The sequence below is a fragment of the Typopeltis vanoorti genome, chromosome 9 (genome assembly GCF_054136105.1).
Source record: "Typopeltis vanoorti isolate ZY-2024b chromosome 9, IOZ_Tvanoo_1.0, whole genome shotgun sequence".
Taxonomy (NCBI): Eukaryota; Metazoa; Arthropoda; class Arachnida; order Uropygi; family Thelyphonidae; genus Typopeltis; species Typopeltis vanoorti.
The window spans coordinates 129,486,194-129,508,167 of NC_143557.1; the positions used below are offsets into that span (position 1 = coordinate 129,486,194).

The window sequence follows — 21,974 nt, forward strand, 5'->3', positions numbered from 1 at the left end:
AGAAAAATTAAGGATATTCCCAATATGATTTAAAATTAACCAAATCAGTGCTAAGAGAAATCTCCAGAAATCTTTGAGTTCAACTCTTGGATGACAAAAGTATCAACTACCTTTATTCGGAAAGAATAAATGGAAAACTAAAGCAAATAAAAGAAAACGATGATGGAGAGATATAACGGAATGCTTTTAAAATGTATTAATAAATACACCAACAGAATTGCCTCGGAAAACAAAAAGTAAATGGAAGAGGAGAAAGCGAATAAGAAACTGGGATGGAAACTTTGAAGCTATAATCAAAGATTGTGAGTAGGTTATTTATGTATAGGAGCAAGAGAATAGGTGATAAGACCAAGCCTCGAGTTACTCCAGCATTGGTGGTGAAGCTTAAAGAGAGGAAGCCATCTTTACTTGCAGAGAATGATCAGAGAGAAAGCTGCTACCCAGTTACAAAGGGTGGCAGGGAGACCAAATGATGTCAATTTGTTGAGCAGGCCATGATGCCACACATGGTTGAAGGCTTTGAAAATGTCAAGGACGACAGCGCAAGTTTCTTTAAATCTTTCCATGGCACATGTGGATCTTGAATGGCAGAATCCGTACTAGTGGTCACTGATTAATTAGTAGAGGAACTGGCTATTGATAATTTTCTTCATTATTTTGGAGAGGACTCAGACAATGGTAATTGGTTGCTAGTTTGAAAGTTGACTTCTATCATTTCAGGTATAGGATGGATATGAGATTGCTTCCACACATTGGGATAAATACCAGGTATATATATATATATATATATATATATATATATATATATATATATATATATATATATATATATATATATATATATATATATATATATATATATATATATATATATATATATATATATAATTGTAGAGATGATGCAGAATGGGCGTTAATTCTGGAGCACAATGTTAGAGAAGGTAGGAAATATGCTATCTGGACCAGAAGACGTTTCAGTATCCAAATCACTAGAAGCAGAAATTAATTATAAATAAAAGCAGGTGGAAAAGAAGAATAACGAAACATGGGATAACTTCAGCGCAAAATTGGAAAGAGATTTTACAGTGAAGAGACGAAATACAGACAAACTTCTAAGGGATATGAATAAGGAGGTAAAAGAAAGTGAAACTTGAAATAATCACAGAGAACACTTGACTGGATTTCTTCCAAAACCTATGTAAGATAGTAACAAATCTAAAATTGACACAATGCTTACTACTGACTACACAGCGAAAGCAGTAATATTACAATCGATCCAACAAGCAATACAGCAAAGCAAATCAGGAAAATCCCCTGGAGAAGATGGAATGAACACGGAACTTATAAAATATGCAGGCATGCTATTCAACAAACGACTTTTAAAAATTATTTAACAAAATATGGCAGCAAGGAAATATCCCAGAAAGTTGGAATAAGGCGATTATCATCCCAATATATAAAAAGAGGGGGGGGTCGGCAGAGTAATAAGTCTTATAAATACTGGTTATAAGTTATATGCACGAATATTAACTTCAAATTATATGTAGAAGATAAACTTTGAGAAGAAGAAAATGACTTTCGAAACGACGATCATGTATTGATCAAGCTTTTAAATTAAAAATCTTAATGAAAAAATATTACGAATACAATGCAGAAACGCAGATAGCATTTGTAGACTATCAGAAAACCTTTGACACAGTCTTAAGGAACAAACTGTGGACCATACTTAAGAATCAAAACATTCCCAATCAGCTACTTGCTGCAAGAACAATAACCAACATGTATTGGTTGTTGTGATACATGCAAGAATCAATAAAAAAGTTACAGAATGGAAATCAATAAACAGCGGGGCCCGTCAAGGATGCCTAATACTACCACTGTTATTCAACATTTATATAGATGAATTAGTAAACAAATGGAAGGAAAATATAAAACCAGCATTCAAACTGGATCGCGGAACTATACTTAATACATTTTGCAGATGACCAAATATTCATAGCGAGAAATGAAGATGAACTCCAAAATTCCATATACGCCTTAAACATAAGTGCAAAAAATTTGGAATGCATATATTAACAGACAAAATAAAATCATGGCTATTGAAGGACCATTTCCAGTCAGAAGTAAAATCATGATTGAAAATAAAATTTTAGAACAAATTAATTGCTTCAAATACCTTGGAGATGCTGCATCATATACAAAACAAGCTGACATTGGTATCAAAATTTATAAAGTTTTGGCAAGACCTTCTATACTGTAAGGAAGTGAATTTTGGACCATTAAAACTGCAGAAGACAAAATAATAGAAACTGGAGAAATGAAATTCCTGCTAATGGCTATGCCCTCTGGGACAAAAGAAGCATCACAGAAATACGTAAAGAACTAAAAATAGGATCAGTATTAGACGAAGTGTATGAATGCCGAAAGAAGTGATTGAACATTTTGAAAGAATGCACAGTTCAATATACCCAAAAAATTCTCCTCGTATTTTTTGGGTAGTCTTGTATCACTACTACATCATCCAATTGGAGGATAAAAAGTCAGAAACGACCAAGGAAAAGATGGAAAGAAACTGGAATAGGCCACTACTGGGCCTAAATCTCTGAAAGGATGATGATGATTGTTTTGAATGCGTTTCTTACAGATAAGAGTTATAGTCACACGATTTTTAAGGATACATCTTTTTCTGCTGTTTTGTGTTCCTTTCGACGACGTTCCCTTGAGATTCTATAAACGCAGAGCCTTTGTAGATGTTATCACAATCTTGTATTCAGTTCTTAAAATCAAAATCTTCGCAGGTGATCGCCAGACAGCACCGTTGCCTTTAGTTTAAAAAGTTCCATAGCCAAATGTATATTAAGAAGATTCAAATGGATAGAATGTACATTTAGTTAACTCGCTTTCAGTTGAGATGCACTTACAAAGGCTCATCACGTCCTAAATGAAATTTCAACCGAAATATTTGAAGGAAAGGGTACTGACTAACTATTCAGTGTTGCAAAACATGTTTAGAAAACTGAAATAGTAGGTGTAAATCAACAATGAGATCTCATAGTTGTATTAGACAAAAATTGACTCTTGGTATGAGAACAAACAAAAGAAATTAAGTATTCCAATTCAGTTATCACAGTAATTAACATTGTACCCTCTGCCTTTAATAACAAAACTTCATGACCTTATCATAACCTTATCTTTTTTGATATCGTGACCTTACGATATCAAAAAGGTCAGGGAAAAACAAACAGACATAGTTGAATAGGATTTAACCTTATCATCATCATCATCGGTGGTCCTAACGGGAATTCGATCGTTTCACGACATTCCAAGCATCCTTGGATTTCATAACCGTAACTCCAAAGGTGGTTATTTGCGGGTGCTTCACTGGACGCGTTGAAAGACGAAAATCATACATTTTCGGAAGGGAAAACCCTCAACTCCCTTTTTTAAGACCCGCAAACCTACTGCTACTTCAAAAGCCCTGATAAAGATTCTTCGCCTACTAGACGGTATTTGAGCCAAGGTCTTTCCGACCAAAGGGCTTCGTCTGAGCTACGGAGACTCTTAATTTACCCTTAAATATACACATTAAGCCTGATATTATACACACAAAAAAAAACGTTTACAAATAACTTCACTTTACTGTTAACTGTGATGAGATGTGAATCTTAATGGGATGGATGAGTTGCTTTGTGATGGTTATTTGCGTCCACCTGTGATCTGTTAAAAATGTCTGTGTCAAGAGGAACCACTCTTCCTATTTTGGTTGATTGCCGAATGCTCAAAATCTATTTTAGCAAACATACTCAAGGAGAGGGAAAGAAATCCTCAGTGGCTTTCCACTTAAAGGAATGTATTTGTTGTAATCAGAAGTTTTTTTGCGTATTCAAGAAGTGATGAATTGCTTTTCAAGAATTTCGACACGATAAATGAAAAGAGTTAAGGTTATTTGTTGTCCAATTAAAAGGAAATTAAACAGATCCAAATCAGTAAAAATACCTACCTTCTCTTTGATACTGGTCAGAGGGAAAATACTTCTAGGATTGAATAAACAATTCTTGTTATTAAGAATATAAAAGTTTAGCTGAGAACAGTTTAAACCATTACAGTTTTTCTCTTACCTTGTTTACTAGTCTCTTCCATCTGTTGTTACTTCATATAGTGATATTCTTGATTCCTTAGTAGTAAGTGAGCATTTTCAGTAACTTATGGCTTTCTTTAAAAAATAAATGCGAATTATATGACGGAGGTGTGAATATTTTTTCCCCTACAGTTCAGTTTGCCATTCTGTTAAGCAATCAGACCAGAATAACAAACATCGCACACTAATCTTGAATTGCATTTTTAGCTGGATTGTCAGTTGGAGCGGTTTGAATTGCATCGCCCATAATTCAAACTGCTCTAACTGACAATCCAGCCTCCTAGTAGCACAGGAATACATGTGCAGTAAGTTGGTGGTATAATTGCTTAGAAACAACATCCTTTCCTGCAAAAATATTGTTCAGAACATGATGCCATCGTCACAATAGAGAATATTAGTCCTAAGTGATTATCACTGTTTGTTTCCGCACCATTGATTTAAAGACATATACGTCAAAGAAAGGGTGAAGAAAAAAAATAATATCAGAATAAGATTCCAGAGGATAACAGATGGCAATGTTGTAGCCAATGAAGTTTTAACTGAGGCTCAAGTATTGCCATTACCCCGCCATGACTTGATTTTTAACTGAAGGGTGAAGAAAAAAAATAATATCAGAATAAGATTCCAGAGGATAACAGATGGCAATGTTGTAGCCAATGAAGTTTTAACTGAGGCTCAAGTATTGCCATTACCCCGCCATGACCAGAGCTTATAGCTCAATAATACCCCATTCATACATTTTCTTCTACAGATAACGGGGAATATGAAAAGCATTCATAAAGAAATATTATAATATATTTCTAATTATAATATAATATAAAAACAATATCAGAAAAAAAGTATTTTTTTAAATATTTAGAGACTCTGGTGGGGGCTCACTTCTCAGTTTGTTCGGAAAAGTCAAGAAACATTAAATTAAAACATTGTATATTTTTTGCTTTCTTACATTTCAATATAGAATAAATTGCCTTTCAATTTTTAATGTAGGTTAGTAGTATAATATTCTATAAAAAATATTTTTCTTAGGCCAATTTTAAATCGTCAACACTCGCTACTACTTTACATCAATGCACATGTTTTAGATTTATAATTCTTATCTCTTTGAAAACACCTTTCGTAAGTCCAAAGTTCAATCTTAGTGAAGCAGTTCTTTAAATTAGTTAATTCATAACAAATATGTACAAATAAATCAATTAATAAAGGATCCTTGCTTACCTTGATTTTTAACTGTAGTTTGAACAAGTAAACCCAGTCAAGGGAAAAATCACCAATGATTTAAAAGAACACAAAATCCAATGTGCGTTGGTAATCTGTAAGTGCATTTCTCTGTTATGACGGTGCAAAGGTTTTAACAAACAGACCGATAAGCGGATATGTTAAAATAGCCCAGATAATATTTTTATTTTAAGATAAAGTTCTCTGTTTCACAACAAGTGGGAATTCCCTCTTAATGCTTGCAGTTGACTTGCATATTGTGATATTATTTTATACGAGATCGAGTTCAACAGAAATCAACAACATTCATCTGTAAGGTAAATAACAATTCTTATATCGTGATTCTGATATCAACTTTTTCTATTTCCGGAAATTGGAGGAGCCACCAACTTCCGGTAATCTACTTAGAGCTTTCAAATGAGTGACAAAATATTATAGAAGACATGCGCACTGATACGAACTGAATTTTATTTGTATTGTTGTCAAGCGTTTAACTTTAAATATCGTACGATTAGAATATAACTATTATTATGATTTTAAATTTCTATATACTCAAATAATTCTAAACAATTCTAATGCAACATTTAATATAACATTGGAATAGAGGACTGGGGAAATTTACTGGATTTTTAAATATGATAAAAGAGCCCTTTTTAAATCTCTAAAACTTCGAACTATAAGATTAAAACATCCATATCTTTCTTGACATACGGTTTGTTCAGTTTGTAAGTTTTTTGATGCTTGAATTCGTCATATGACTCTAAGCTAGTGAACGTTATGACGATATGATAGCAGTGTATTGTTTTCTGGAATAATTCTATAGTGCGTCGACTAAGTAGCAACAGAGTTGTCCTATTGGTTTTGGAACAAACAAAATCAAAACCAACATTGCCATGTATAAAGAAGTCTTTTGTCTAGCAAAGAATTTAGTCACGATTATAACAGAATAGTGGTGATAATTAACACCACTATTCTGTGGTGTTAATTATCTGGAAAAGCTTGCTTTCTGCGGTGCGTTTTCCAGATGGAAAACGCACCGCAGAAATGGCCACAAGCCATCTGGAAAAGCTTGCTTTCTGCGGTGCGTTTTCCTCATTGAAGTTGATTCCACTTTCTCAAAGTTCAGTGCTGACACCGCTACCCGAAGCTCCTTAGACTAGACTCGGATCGAGATCAGTTCAGTAGTACAATCTCGTCGGCGATAAAAGGCCATAATAATTGAAAGTTAACGCCGATCAGTTTACGGATAACACCTTTATGCAAAATTTGTCCTCTTCTTCAGGAAAATTAACACGACTGTGTGGACATCATCTACTCTTCCATCTCTTGAAGTCTCTTTGGACTTATCCAGTCCGATATTTTATTCACACAGGAGAGTAAGCTGATTGGACAATAGCTGAAGGGAACTCTTCCTTTCCCTGGTTTTGAGTTAAAATCATGTCGCGTATTTTCCAACCAGATGTGAAGTAACGGATTGTCAACACTGATGCGGACACCGCGTGCATCATAAGTGCATTGTGTGCATAAGTGCATCTGTTTGTTGCTTCGTACAGAAAACTCGCAGATATAGTTTTCCGATGACAGTTGTCTGCAAATGTGTAGTTGGGATTAGACTGTTTTTTTATACCGTGTATTGGTGGAAGGTAATTTCCGTTCGCACGAAGAACTTCGGACATTTTCCACAGTGACTTTTATTCAATGCACAGGGGAGTGTAGCTTCATTTCCCATCTCCGGCTTCGACAATTTTTATAACGCAAACCAGACCAGAGTTGAAGCCTTGCTGAAAGCTTGGCAGTCTGGAGGGGGGGGGGGGTCATTCTGTAGCATTGGGGCTTGCTTTGTTTGACACTGATTTCATCCAAGAGCTTGTCAGAAGTCACTCTTGTCTTAACAGAAGTAGTATTCGCTCGTGCTATTGTTATTTTCTTTTTGCAAGCTCGCTGCTCTTGTATTTCGAGTTTGTAGTTGGTATTGGACCTACCAAGTGAAGAAAAGCAGAAGATACTGTGTAAATGTGCCCAGTTGATGATGAGTAGGCATTCTGGGATGGTGACATGTTCTGACTGAAATAAGTAAGATTAGGTTTAGGTCCGAGCTTCCATCTATCTCCTTTAATCTCTCATTAACTTTTTAAGTTTCAAATTCACTTGATTTTAATTTTTTTTTTTGCAAATTTTGAGGTAGTTTTCTCCTAAAAGAAAGGCTTAAATCAAGGCGATTTTGAGTATATATTCCACTATATATATGAATGAAGCATACAAAAAATCTGTCTTATAAAATAGAGTATTTAAAACAGATGGCCGTTAGCTTAAAACGAAAATATTAGTTACTCGGAAAAATGCAAATATCAAACCAAAACACCTTGAAAGTTGAAATGTCACTACAATCAGAAATTAGACAATATGGAAATACGCTATGATTAATTATAAAACCTCTGCAAAATTGTAAAAACTCAGCGACTGCGACCAATATACATGGCTTCTATAATTAATAGGATACCGGAGATAATCTAAAAAATATTATCGCATCTAAAGGATAAGGTAACCAACTTTCCTTAACATAAAATTATGCAGACAACAGTGCACAGCATCTCCGCTGTTATTCTTCACATTCCAATAGAAAATTATATTAAACTCAACTCTTTACTTGATGCAGATGATGTGACATTCTTAATCAGTTCAGTACACGTTTAAACGATTCTTTAGATGAACTCAATAACTGCTGTAACAATTATGGCATGAAAATAATCAACAAAAAGGATCAAAATTGTGAAAAAGGCAGGGATTTCACCTGCATTGAAACACGTACAATATTTCATCTATTTAGGTAGAGGTTTCAGTAAAGATGCCAAATTTAATACAGAAATGGACAACGGAATTAGAAAAGCTGGTATAGTGGGGAGTCAACTGAATAGATCCATTGGAATTATTCAGAACGCTAAACAAGCAGGATACAAGATGTGTTCAAACCAATATTAAGTTGTGGATCTGAGAGTAAGGTTAGAAGTAAAACACTTGATCAAAGACAGCAGAACACAGACAGGAAAGTTTTGGGAAAAATTAGGGGAGTGTACCGATGCCGTGAATGGCATAATCGCATTAAGATGAAGCTATTAAGAGGGCAGGTGATACTGTTAGCATGTATTTTTGAGTAGAGCTAATCTAAATGAAAAAGAATGGAAGAGAAAAGATTACTAATCAAGTTTGATACCTAGATGGCGGAAAGAAAATCCAGTGCTTGATGGAGATCGATGGATTGATGCAATTAAAAGCGCATTAGAAGACCGAAATATAGATGTTTTAAAAATAACATATTCGGGTCCTAGCAGATATCAGACTAATTTGCCAATTGTTGACAGAAAGTTAGTAATAATGTAACTTTTTCATAAACTATTATTGTGGTATCCTGTACATCGCTCGATGGTTTAATATTTAATTTGGTGAGTTTACTGGAACGTTCTTCGTTTGTGTCTAATAATTGAGCAATTATTCTATTTGGAAGATATTTTGGGAGTTCATGTTACTCATCATCGGTCTTTATAGCACGAGAGAATAGTGAAAGAGATATTTCAGACTGCTTGTTATATCCCATCATAAACTTAGAAACATGTAGCTAATTTAAATGATTAAATTTGATAATAAAAATGGTGTTTAGTGTTTTATTTAATTATCTTAAGAATTCTTCTTAATTTATGATATTGTAAAATTTCCTTAAGATTCGTGGAATATTTTCTATCTTTCATAGCAAATAAATCTTTGCACTACATGTAATTCTCATGAGTGGGAAGATACTAGTTCTGATTTTTGAAATAATGGCTGCAGTTGATTTTTGTGTCTTCTCGGCTTAATTAGTCATATGACAGTGTTATATATAATTGGTGGGCATCATTTTACCACAATTACTGATACCACTCTTCCGGAAGACTCTTCACTAACTGAACCCTGCCATTTAGACACATTGCTCACTCCAAAATGCCAACCACTCTTTAAAGTGAAGTTGGAATTGGTCTGGTCCTTTTATAACAAGTTGTGACTGTTCCCAGAGGTGCTCTACATGATTCCTTATCAGGGTTTTGTATTAACTAACATAACTTTTACAAGTCCATTTCCTCAAACTGTGATGGAATATTTTTATATTATGACGATTCCTCAACGTGATGCTGAAGTGGGTCTGGAAAAGGAACAGTACAGGCACTGAAGAATTATTCAGAAAAAAAAAGTGACTGTTTTTATAACTTTCGGATGCTACGAAAGGAGGTGATGCCCAAACCAGAGAAACATTTCCCTATTTAGGCAACGCCTTGCTAGCAGAGTGGTTCAGATATAGCAGAGTTGGTAAGATATATTCACCCTAAAATCAATCCTTAAATCCTTAGAAGGACTAGCTAGCTGGGCGAAGCAAGAATGCTCTTCATATTCCCCGTTATCTGAAGAGGACAGTGAAGGATAGGGTGTTATTGAGCTATATAAAGCTCTGATCGTGGCAGGAAGGTAACAACAATAGCCGAGCCTCAGTTAGAACTTCATTGGCTACAGCATTGCCATCCATTAACCTCCCTGGATACCCATTTCAGTCGCCTCGTACGACATGCATGAGCTACATCGGGGCTATTCGTATCCCGGCAACCACACGGTTAAGTGTAGTTGCCGGGGTTAAAATCCATCCCGGTTAAGTGCGCTAATTGTGGCCGTCCTCACCTCGCTAATTATAGAGGGTGTATACATCACCCCAAAAAACAGATGGAACGATCCAAATAATCAACCTACCTCGTCTAGTGCGAGAGTTCCTGAAATTGAAGTTCCTCAGTCCTCCAAGAGTGAGAACATGACAACAGGTGCTCGCCCACCATTAACTCAGCCCCTTAAGAAAATGAATCTTCAACATCAAGCGACAACATATGCTGATGTGGCCCGTTCCAAACAGATAGTACAAAACCAGAACCTGGCTAATCCACATTCAAATCTATCAGCTATTATCACCTCTTCTCTTGCAAATATACTGAAGGATTTCAGCAACTCAAAGCCATCACTAAGTGTTACGAAAAGATTCTTACAGCAAACCCAATCCACATTATCTACACTCTCTGATGCATAGGAAAAAATCGCTCCAGATTCGCTTAGGATTATCGCTTGGAACGCCAACGGTATCAAAAACAAAGTGTTGGAAATCCAGGAATTTAGTAATAGATATAACCCATATATATGTCTAATCAATGAAGCTCACTGGAGGCCTGCTGACAACCTAAAAATCAGAGGGTATCAGATTTACAGAAACGACAGACTTGGGTATAGAGGTGGAGGTACAGCCACCCTTATCAAAAACTATATCAACCATCATTCAATAACCAACCCTACAACCACCAACCCTCGAAATCACAGGCATTAATGTCCTCATAAACTCAATTGGAAACCTAAATATTTTTTCCGCTTACAATCCTTCATTAAAGACATTGTTGACCTCAGATCTGGATGCACCTTGGAGTAAAAGGACCGGTCATCATTGCTGGAGACTTCAATGCAAAACATCTTGCCTGGAACAGTAAATCTACCAATAAAAATGGCCGCATCCTTTCCAACTACATAGGATCAAACTATGCTGTTGTCGCTGGACTTACCGAACCAACTCATCTCAGTACGTTTGGCACTGCTGACATCCTGGATATAGCTATCCTTCGAGACATTAAACTTCAGTACAGCCTTAAATCACTAAACGAGCTGCCATCAGATCACAACCTAATTCTACTACAACTAGGAGAACAAGAATACCTGTGTCCTCCCTCTCACTCATGCATATCGTGGGACAGATTGTCTAAAGCACTTAGTGATCAAATTGGACCCGTCCCTCACATATGCACAGAAGAAGATGTGGATTCTGCGGTGACTAGTCTCACCCAACAGATTAAGTCCGCTATAACGGTTGCAACCTTCCAGAAACCTGTTCCCAAGCCTGATGGTTTGCCTGAGGACATTATGGACCTGATCAGAGAGAAGAGCAGAGCTAGGAAGAGATTTCGTAACACTCGCGCTACTCAGGACAAAACAGTTCTTAATATATTGAACGGGGCAGTGAGCGATGCACTTAAAACTCATAGAAACCAAGTTTGGGATAAAACGTTATCCTCTATCTCACCTATTGATCACTCTATCTGGGGAGTAGAGTGATCAATAGGTGAGAAACTATACTGAGAAACATCAGAAATAAAAAGAGATCACCCCCCATAATCTCTAACCAGGGCCTAGTTCACATAGATGTAGATAAGGCAGAAGCCATTCTAGATTCTTTAGTATGGCACTGCAAACCTTCTTATAACAACTTAGATTTCAATCACTTATACAAAATCCACAGACAGATCAGACACGTACTAAATCTCCAAGATACCAGTGCTGACCATATTGCGCCCACATCACCTGTTGAATTATATGATATTATTAAAAAAAAACTAAAGAACAATAAAGCTCCTGGACCAGACGGCATCTCAAACAGGGTGATCAAGCTGTTGCCTCGAAAAGCTGTAGTGCACCTGACCAGTATAATAAATACAATCTTACGATTTAACTATTTTCCTTCCACCTGGAAACTGGCCGATGTAATTCCTATACAAAAGCCAGGCAAAGACCCACACCTACCGCAAAATTATCGTCCAATCAGTCTCATCTCAAATCTGGGTAAGGTTGTGGAGAGGGTCATCCTGTCACGACTCCAAACCTCAGTAAATGACCTAAACATCCTCCCTAAAGAACAGTTTGGTTTTCGGCAACACCATAGTACTACCCAGCAAAACCACAGAATTGTAGAATACATCACCACCAGCTATAACTGGCGCCAGTGCACAGGAGTTGTTTTCCTAGACCTGTCCAAAGAATTTGACGTAATCTGGCATTTTGGACTCCTACACAAACTTATCTCGGCCGGTACCTCACCAAAATTGGTTCATCTAATCCATTCATATCTTCGGATTAGATCCGTGCAAGTCAAACTCAACAGTTCTACCTCGTCCCAGCGCCATATCGTTGCTGGAGTGCTGCAGGGTTCTCTACTGGCTCCATTGCTGTTTTCTATATACATGTCGGACATCCCGCACAATCCGATGTCTTCCATTTTGACCCTGTATGCGGACGATACAGCAATACTAACCAGATCTCTCCGACCCCATTTCATTACCATAAATCTTCAAGAAAACATTCTAAAGCTGGAGGGTTGGTTCTCCAAATGGAGATTGGAAGTCAACCCCCAAAAAAGCTCAGCTGTTCTTTTCTCAAAAAGGCCAATGTCTCCTGCAGGAGATGTGTTACTATTCAATACTAAAATTCCCTGACAGACAGAGACAAATTACCTGGGTGTAATTCTCGACAAAAAGCTATCTTTCAACCAACACACAAAGTTTACGCGCGCAAAGGCAACTAAAGCCATAGCTCAGATCTATCCGCTAATTAATAGAAATAGCAAGCTCAGCAACAGAATCAAATTGCAGCTATACCAGATGACGATTCGTCCTATAATCACCTATGCCTCTCCGGCCTGGAGCCACACATCTAATGCTAACATTATCAAAATACAGCGAGTGCAGAACAAGTGCTTGAGAATGATTCTGAACGCCCCGTGGTATGTTAGAAACAATGAACTTCATAGAGATACAAATATTCCCTACATTTTCTCTTTCCTACAATTCTTAGCATCTAAGTTCTTCCTAAAGACGTCTATACACCCCAATTGGTTCAGCAAGCTGCACCATACGAGGCAACGGATATATTCTATTCAAATATAGAAGACCAAAAGCTATATTAACCTCCTATAGCGATGCATAATCTCCATGCCCAATCAGGGCGAGCAAACTGCTCATAAATTTTACCATCACTGTAACCACAACAGATAGCGGGGAATATGAAAAGCATCTTGCTTCACCCCTAAAGACATAAATGTCAATTGTCAGGTTTTAAAATGTGTAGCATCAAATGCATTGATTGCTGTCTACCAATGTTAAAATTCAAAATTCTTTACATGTCGGTAAAGTAAGAAACCAAAGAACTTAACTACGACGAAGGACTTAAAGTGTGTAACTTCACTAGTAAATTTTTTTACATTGGACCTATCCTCCCACTCACATGCACACGAGAGGTAAAACCAATAACGTGTCAGTGCACATGAAGAAAAAAGTATATATACGATATTGAACAACTGGAGCTTGGATTGAAGGAATAGATGACAAATAAATTGGACGAGCGTCTCAAATTTCGTAGTCCCCCTTCGGAAAACCTGCAGTTTTATTTTATTTTATTTTTTATTATAATGTTGAGCCGCTACACGAGAGGTTAGTTGATCAACCTATAGTACATTAGTAACGTATATGGGTAGTGGGTTGAGAAAGGAGAAACTTGTTTACATTTGGTTTAAAGATCTGTATTTTGTATTCCTTGGAAAGTACATCAGGGGAAGACTGTTCCTCAGCACAGCAGTAGCAGGGAGATGTGGAGATATAAAATAAACTTGTTCTTATGAGACAGGTCAGTTGAGAAGCCCTTCATCAATAGACATTATAAGCAATGCCAGTGTTGCTTCTGATATACATTTTGATGTACAATTTATTTCATATATAATTTAATCATTAACTGAGATTAATTAAGACATTTACTTTTATAAATATTCCTAAATCGGAGTTAAAAGTTAATTTTCTAGGTGAATGATTGAAGATAAAATCAACAGATGGCAGCACGTGAAAATTCGCAGTTCATTTCAACATTGGGATAAGAACGATGGAATTTTGAAAGAGCAACTAAAAAAAAATTACAAAGCGTTGATCGGATTCATAATCTGATATCTATTTAATTTTTTTAATCATAAATATTGACGAAATTTACACTTTTTCTGGGATATTGAAGTATTTTTTCACTATTCCGAGTTAAACTCGCATTGCTGTCTCATCGTATTCAAATTCAGTAACCGTAAAAATATTTGTACATCAGGAACAAATATTGTGTACATTCTATATATATATATATATATATATATATATATATATATATATATATTTGGCTAGATGGGTGAAGCAAGATTACTTTTCATATTTCCCTTTATCTATAGAAGAAAATTATGGATGGGGTGTTATTGAGCTATAAGCTCTGGTCTTGACGGGGTCACAGCAATAGCCGAACCTCAGTTAAAACTTCATTGGATACAGCATTGCCATCTATTACCCTCTCATGATCAGTCTACCCATCATATAGTTCGGGTAAACTTTATTATAACTATTTTATATAAGTTTTTTACGGCGTACAATGTAATTATATATTCTCTACTTTTAGAACTTTTAATTAAATTTTTATTTATTAATTATATATATCTTTAAGTTTAATTTAATTAATTTTATTTTTAATTGGTTGTGATTTTTAAGAATAATTACTTTGATTAAACGTATTTCTTGACGTTTCACCTTCATATGAAGGTCATCATCTGGAATACGCACGCACACACACACACACACACACACACACACACACACACACACACACACACACACACACACACACACACACACACACACACACACACACACACACACACACACACACACATATACAAACAGTAAGCGAAAGTGACAATGATTTGATCAATCGTTATTCTAGTGGCCTGACCTCTAGTGGAAAATAAACTACATCAAAGTTATATTTAATTCATAATATCATCAGAGAATAAATTCATATAGATAGTTTAATACAGCAAAGTGGTGACCTAATCCATAATTTAACAATTGTATTATGTTAGAGTTAGGATCCTGGATTACTCACAGTTCTATTTGTAATTTATTTATAATTATAATGACCTAATTTTTATTAAATCATTACATTAAATTATGATGATCTGATTTATAATTAGACCATCGTTATTGTTAAGATTAGGGTGATTGATAAGAATTTCACAGGCCTCCTTAAATTTACGTTCCTAGCACGTTTTGGTGTGATGTAAACAAAGGGTGCCCTTCCAGACAATTGTATGTACAGTATTCAGGGCATGATCAGAAAGGCCGGGTTTACCATAGTTGTTAATTTTAATATGCCGCTTATGTTCCTTTTTCTGATAGAATTGTGAGTCCTGTTTCACTTATATATGTTTTACAAATTACAGGTGCAATGAATGGAGTATACTCCAGGTTGGGCCGGTGGAAGAAGTGGATCCTTGGATGAGTTGAGTAAGTTCTTTAATTTAGCAGGAGGTTTAAAGATGGCAATAAGGTTATATTTCTGTAGTATTATTCTGTTTATTTTATCTGATATCCCTTTAATGTATGAAATGGCTACAGTTTGATTGTAATCTAGATTATTTTTGTTTTAAGTGGAGTCTTGTGAAGAATTTGCTGATAGTATTTTGGTTGTAGCCATTTTTCTGGAAAGTACTGCTGATAACTTTTAATTCATCTTTAAGTGCTTGTTCATTGGAGCAAATCTTCCAATCCATGTTTAGTGTGTTAATGACACCTAGTTGTTTGTGTTGGGTGGTAGGAGTTTATGTGTATATATTGGCCAGTATGTGTAGGCTTAAGGTAAACAGTGAAGGAGAGACTGCCAGAAGGAAGACGTGGGACAAGTGGAAGTGTGTTGTGAACGTACTTCCTTTTCTAGAAACTTCGGGAAATTAAAGTGATTTTTTCTGTCACAGTTGTAAGGTTAGAAAAAATCATCCTGATTGTGATGAATAAATCATCACAATCAGGTGATGAAATAATCATCAAGTTACCATAAAAATATTTTAAAATATTGGGGAGTTTGGATTCGATCGCTTTCAAATACTGAATTTAAAAAGCAATCACGCTATTGAAATTGCTTTGCCAGCACAGTCAGTGAGGTGAATATTATTTGGATGCATGAAGAGTGTAACATTTCTTGGATGGAATGACCTAGTGGAAGCTGCGCCCTATGGAATGAAATAATAATAATCTTAACAATCTTAATAATAATAATAAAAATAATAATAATAATTTTTTTTTTAAACATTTTATTATGTTTCAGTATAAATTACATACAATAATAATATTTACAATATTTACAATAAGGTTTATACAGAATTTTTGAATTTAGAATATAATAATAATAATAATAATAATAATAATAATAATAATAATAATAATAATAATAATAATTTTATTTTATTTTTTATTTATTTATTTTTTTTTTATAAACGACTTATTTGTTTTTACAATGAAAATGATAAGGTTTACTATCACACAGAGTATCTGCACACACACAATGAAAAACATATTATCTTTTCTGTGCAGTACGAAAATTCGATATACAAAATGCAGAGTACATTTTATAAATATGAATATACATTTTTTTAAACTAGCTAAATATGGATTGGCACCAATGTGCACACAATTCACGATACAATGCAGTAATGCAGCATACACACACAATTCAATAATAATAATATTAATTTTTTTTTCTTTTACATTTTATTATATCTCAGTATAAGTTACATACAAAAATAATATTTACAGTATTTACAATAAGGATTATACAGAATTTTTTTTTTTTTTTTATGTCTCAGATGAATTGCATACATAGTTGCTGTAGTAATTATATGTATATAATATTTATAACGCATTACAAGTGTGTATAACAGATACTTGCAAGTTAGTAATTTTCTTCCTCGAAGCTTAGCAGAGCTTATCTGAGGAAGATAATAGATGACAGAGGGTGGTGGTTTCATGGTTGTGTTCCTATACTGGTCACAAGCCAGGTGTTGATTTTACTGTTTGTTGGTATGTGCTTGAAAGACTTCGTCTGCTATTACAGTTCAACTTTTTTTTTTTTTTGTGCAAATAGGGTTGGATTTAGACATGGTGTGTTTGTTTCTTTGTGTTCTTGTAGTGGTAGGTTTTTGAGAGGGGGGGTTGTCGTAGGTTTGTGTGTGTGTGTATGTGTGGTGGGGGAGAGAGAAACAGGAATTGCTCTAATTTTCATTCTCGCTGTAATATTTATATAGTGCCTGTTTCAGCTCTCTGTATGTTCCTAGGTTTCTGTTGTCGAACGGCAGTTTGTTTATCATGTCAGGTACGTAGAAGTTTCGGGTGGCTTTGCCGTAGTGATTGTTGTACTTATATGTTATGTAGTTTGTTGACTGTGGTCTTGTTATTTGATATGTTGTTCTGGTTACTCTATATGTTGGGCTGTAGTAGTGTTTTAACATGACTGTGTAGTGGCGTAAGTGTTTCACCTTAAATATTTTGTGTTTTGTCCATGCTTCCTGCATAAGAGTGGGTTGTTCCCAGAATATCAGTTTTATCATTTTATCTTGCAACCATTGTAATAATAATAATAATAATAATAATAATAATAATAATAATAATAATAATAAAGTTCATTCCCTTATGCACCCACATCATGTCACTTCGTTATGGAGGATAAATAAAGTAGTTTATGTACTGAAATTCAAAGAGAAAGGGACGGAGGCAATAGTGGACAATGCCTTTCGAGTAGTAGTAGTAGGACACAAGAGATTAAAACCAACTTCGAATAAGTTCGATGAAGGGCGCCTTCGAAATGCATGCAGCAACAATACCAATAAATCCGCTTTTTATTTTAACTGAGTTTCACTTGGGGTAAAAAAATGAAGGATGCTCACAAATATACACGGATATTCAACTGGACTCCTTCTCTCTCTCTCTCTCTCTCTCTCTTGCCGTTGATTGATGCACTAAAGCAATAAAATCAAATTATATAATTGTAGTGTAAAGAAGATGGAAAGGAGCTCATACGCTATCGTGGACTTTGGTGGGAATGACTTGAGTTCGAATCTAGTATAAGAAGGTCAACATCCTTTGTAAGCGATTTTTAACAGGAAGTAAATTCTTATACGGAAGCAGTGGGAGTTTCTTTCATGGAAACTCGGGTCAAAACAAGCAAATTCATGACAGAACAAGAAGCAACGTTAACAGATAAAATGTATTCTAGCGAAATTAAAAAAACCGTCTTACCTTCGTTTCAGAAGCCATGGATATTTCAGTAGGTCCTAAGGCTTACCATCCCCTCCCCCTAAAAATCAGAACATGGCTTATCTTAATGTACATGAGAATATTTGAAAATAAAGAAAAATTCATTGAAAGGCTCAAAGATATCGAGGTGTTCTGACAGTTGAGGATGTTAACAACGAATGTACTAAGAAGTAAATAATTTTCCTCTTAATAACAACATCAGCTGCAAAGTAGATGGAATTTCATTTCTTACAACAAATCTGAAGTAAGTTCAAAATGTGCATGTAGTCTATATTAACTCTCAAACATTGTAAAAACCAGCAAGGTGCTGTGTTATTAATGCGCATGTGCAGTAGCCGTGAGAACTCGTCCACCTTCATATCTAACATTGAAATCTGCACCGAGTTATATATTACAAAAATAAATAAATAATGAAATATAAACGAGGAAGAAGGGTCCAAACTTCCTATCATTGATAGACAGAAACACGCAAAAATTCATTTAACAATTTATATAATAATATTATTGATATTATTATTAGATAATAGTTCTGTGAATATGGAATGGAACTTAATCATTATGATAGGAAACTTTAAAAAAAAATCTAAAATGCAAGCTTTAAATACCTCGAAATAGACGAATTTAGGATAAAGATTCGTATAAATGTTTTTCCAAATAATTCCAGAACTACGCTGTTTGTGAAAGTAAAAATTATCAACGATATTCTAAACTAAACGAGATTTAGAAAAATGTCTAAACCAGAAAATATGTAACACAAGAACAAAGTAAAATATGATCTTCAAAACATGCGCATGAAAGCATTAAAAGAGTTATGCGAAATATACAGTTTTGATGACTATAATAAATTAAACTAAAAAAGAAGAACTTTTCTAAAAATCTAAAAAAATCGCGTTAAAAGAACTGGCTTAAAGGGGCGAAGCAAGAATACTTTTCGTCTTCCCCGTTATCTGAAAAGGACAGTAAAAGATAAGGTGTTATTGAGCTATATAAAGCTCTGATCATGGCAGGAGGATAACAGCAATAGCCGAGCCTCAATTAAGACTTCATTGCCATTCATTACCCTCACTGGGTATCCATTTTAGTCGCCTCGTACGACATGCATGAGCTACAATGGGGCTATTCTTATCACGGCCACCACACGGGAGTTCTAAAAAAAATCTCAGTCATGTAGACCTCTTTGAACTTCTTTGGGAGATGGACCGTGTTCGTGATTCTTTATCCTTTCATCTGATTTTGGCATGTGTGTGAGAGGATTATTGTGGGTAATTTACCCGCTCATTGTGAGCATTGTAAGCTGTATTAGCTGTCTCTTACGATGGAGGAATTTTTTTATTTTTATTTTTGAAACGATCTGAGGGTTTGTAGTCTGCTGCCTGGGGAATTAGATGATTTGGGTGATTGTCTGTGACTGCGAAGAATTTTTCTGTTATTTCTGTCATGTAGGTCTTGATATCTGGAAGGCTAGCTTCTTGGTGTAACTGGAGGTTTTCCATGAATCAAGGGGCATTAAATGCCATTCTGAGGCATTTGTTCTGGATCGTCTGTAATCTGTTGATGTTACCTTGAGCTGTGTGTGCCCAGGTTGGTGGGGCGTAAGTTAGCTGGGGTCTTATGACTGATTTATAGAGGAGAATTTTGCTGTATTTATTTAGGAAGCTGTTCCTATTCAAAAGTGGATATAGCTGTGCTATTGTCTGACTTGCTTTTAGTGGATATACTATTTATGTGTGTCTTGAAGTTTAGGCGTTTATAAAGATGAACTCCTAGATATTTGGTAGAGTTGTGCGAGGAATGATTTTACTAACCATTTGTATGCTTGTGTTCGGTTCTGCTTTACGTCTGGTGAAAAGTACCGAGATTTTTCCTGGATTGATGGCAATGCTCAATTTGGTGTACCACTCCTCCAATTCATTGACTGCTCTCTGTAGCTTGTTTACGGCCATATGTGGACGGAGCGATCTGGCTATGATAATTGTGTCATCGGAATAGAGAGCGGTGATGGATGGAGACAACTTGGGGAGATCCGCCATGTATTTGGAGAAGACTAGGGGAGATAGCAGAGAACCTTGTGGGACTCCTGCCATGACTCTCCTTTCTGTGGATCTGATTCCACTCAGTTTTATTTTGAGTTTTCTGTTACTGAGATATGAATTGATAAGTAGAACTAGTGCTATTGGGATTCCTACTTGGTGTAGCTTAAAAATTGGACCATGATGCCAAATTCTATCAAATGCTTGTAGACCTCTTTATAGTCCTTATAAGGACTGGCTTAAAGGGGCGAAGCAAGAATGCTTTTCATTTTCCCAGTTATCTGTAGAGGACAGTGTAGCGATAAGGTGTTATTGAGCTATTAAAGCTCTGATCATGGCAGGAGGGTAACAACAATACCCCGAGCCTCAGTTAGAACTTCATTGGCTACAGCATTGCGATCCATTACCCTCCAAGGGTATTAATCATCCTCTTGTAGTCCTCTCAGTCATGTAGACATTTCTTTTACAAGTTATTCATAATAAAAGATATGGTGTATAAGGTTTTTCTTTAAGATTTTAAAATATTTGAAAAATATTTTGTAATTTCTCCAAATTATAATATAATATTATATTTATACTTTATATTAAAAAAATAAATATTTTTATTAAAAGTATTGCCCATATCTAATATTAATAATTAGCTATTTCAATATTCCGTATACAGCGACAGAAGATACTGAATGTAAAACGTGAACAGGCTGATGACTGACTTGTAGCGACATCTATCGATATCATATTGTTGTGTAGATTTTGTGTATACAGTGGAGCATTATACTTATTAGTATTTATGTATTTTCACTTTAATCGAGGAATGGATTCACTGTAATGAAATGTGATTATTAAAATATTTTCATATAAAATTTTGTGGTGTTTTTAACAGAAATAAACAATATAGACAGTAAGTTTGAGAATTATAAAATTTCAAACGTTTTTTCCAAAGTTGAGGACTAAAAGATAATTCATCTGAACGACAGGTTCTCATTAATTCATAACATGTTTTAGTTTAGTCCAAATAGTTTGTTAATTTTTTATAGTACTTATATATATTATGTATACTGCTCAAAACAATTAACGGATATTTTGGTTTTCTTGCAAATTATAAAGTTATAAAAATAATTTACAAATGTTATTATATATTGTAATAATTATATATTTCGTAATTAAATATTAATTATATTTAATAATGCCATTTAAGTTCATGTAGTGGTATAGAATGGCTAACTAGTCAGCCTGGGTAGGCGAGTGGATAGCGTATACTTTCTCTTCGACCAATAGTTTGTAGATTCAAATTGTACCAAGGCATGAGTGTTTGTGAAAGTTACTCTGGACGAGTTTGTATAAGCTCATTCAGTTTAGAAGGCGTCTTTCTCTTTTTCTTTTTTTTGTTTGTGGAGAACTCATCCACAAAAGGTTGGTCAACGTACAGTACGCTAGTATTGTGGATAGGCAAGAGGGAACTTAATAATATTTGACTTAAACAGCTGTGGATTGTACTCTTTGGGAAATACATGTGGCAGAAGACTGTTCCAGAGGGCAGCAGTGGAAGGGAAGAACGAAGAAGAGAAATTTGTTCAGCTGGTTTGGAGTTAAACTGTAAGAGCATGC

The 21,974-nt window shown here is 35.1% G+C and overlaps 1 protein-coding gene and 1 long non-coding RNA gene across 3 annotated transcripts in view; one reads left to right on the plus strand and one right to left on the minus strand.

The window, feature by feature from the left end:
• LOC150103540 (uncharacterized) overlaps window positions 1-5,479 on the minus strand; it is a 33,170-nt gene extending 27,691 nt beyond the window's left edge. The window contains exon 1 of one of the 2 annotated variants that reach the window (XM_090397565.1): window positions 5,354-5,479. The gene's annotated coding sequence lies outside the window, so the exon portion shown is untranslated. Of the gene's footprint in view, window positions 1-4,710; window positions 4,721-5,353 lie in introns of those variants that run through there. The other variant, XM_090397566.1, reaches the window with a different exon arrangement.
• Window positions 5,480-5,573: 94 nt separating this feature from the next.
• LOC150103541 (uncharacterized) lies at window positions 5,574-21,178 on the plus strand. The gene is made up of 3 exons (XR_016548780.1): window positions 5,574-5,670; window positions 15,474-15,537; window positions 21,034-21,178. It is a non-coding gene; the product is annotated as an uncharacterized LOC150103541 (long non-coding RNA).
• The last annotated feature ends 796 nt before the right edge of the window (window positions 21,179-21,974 follow it).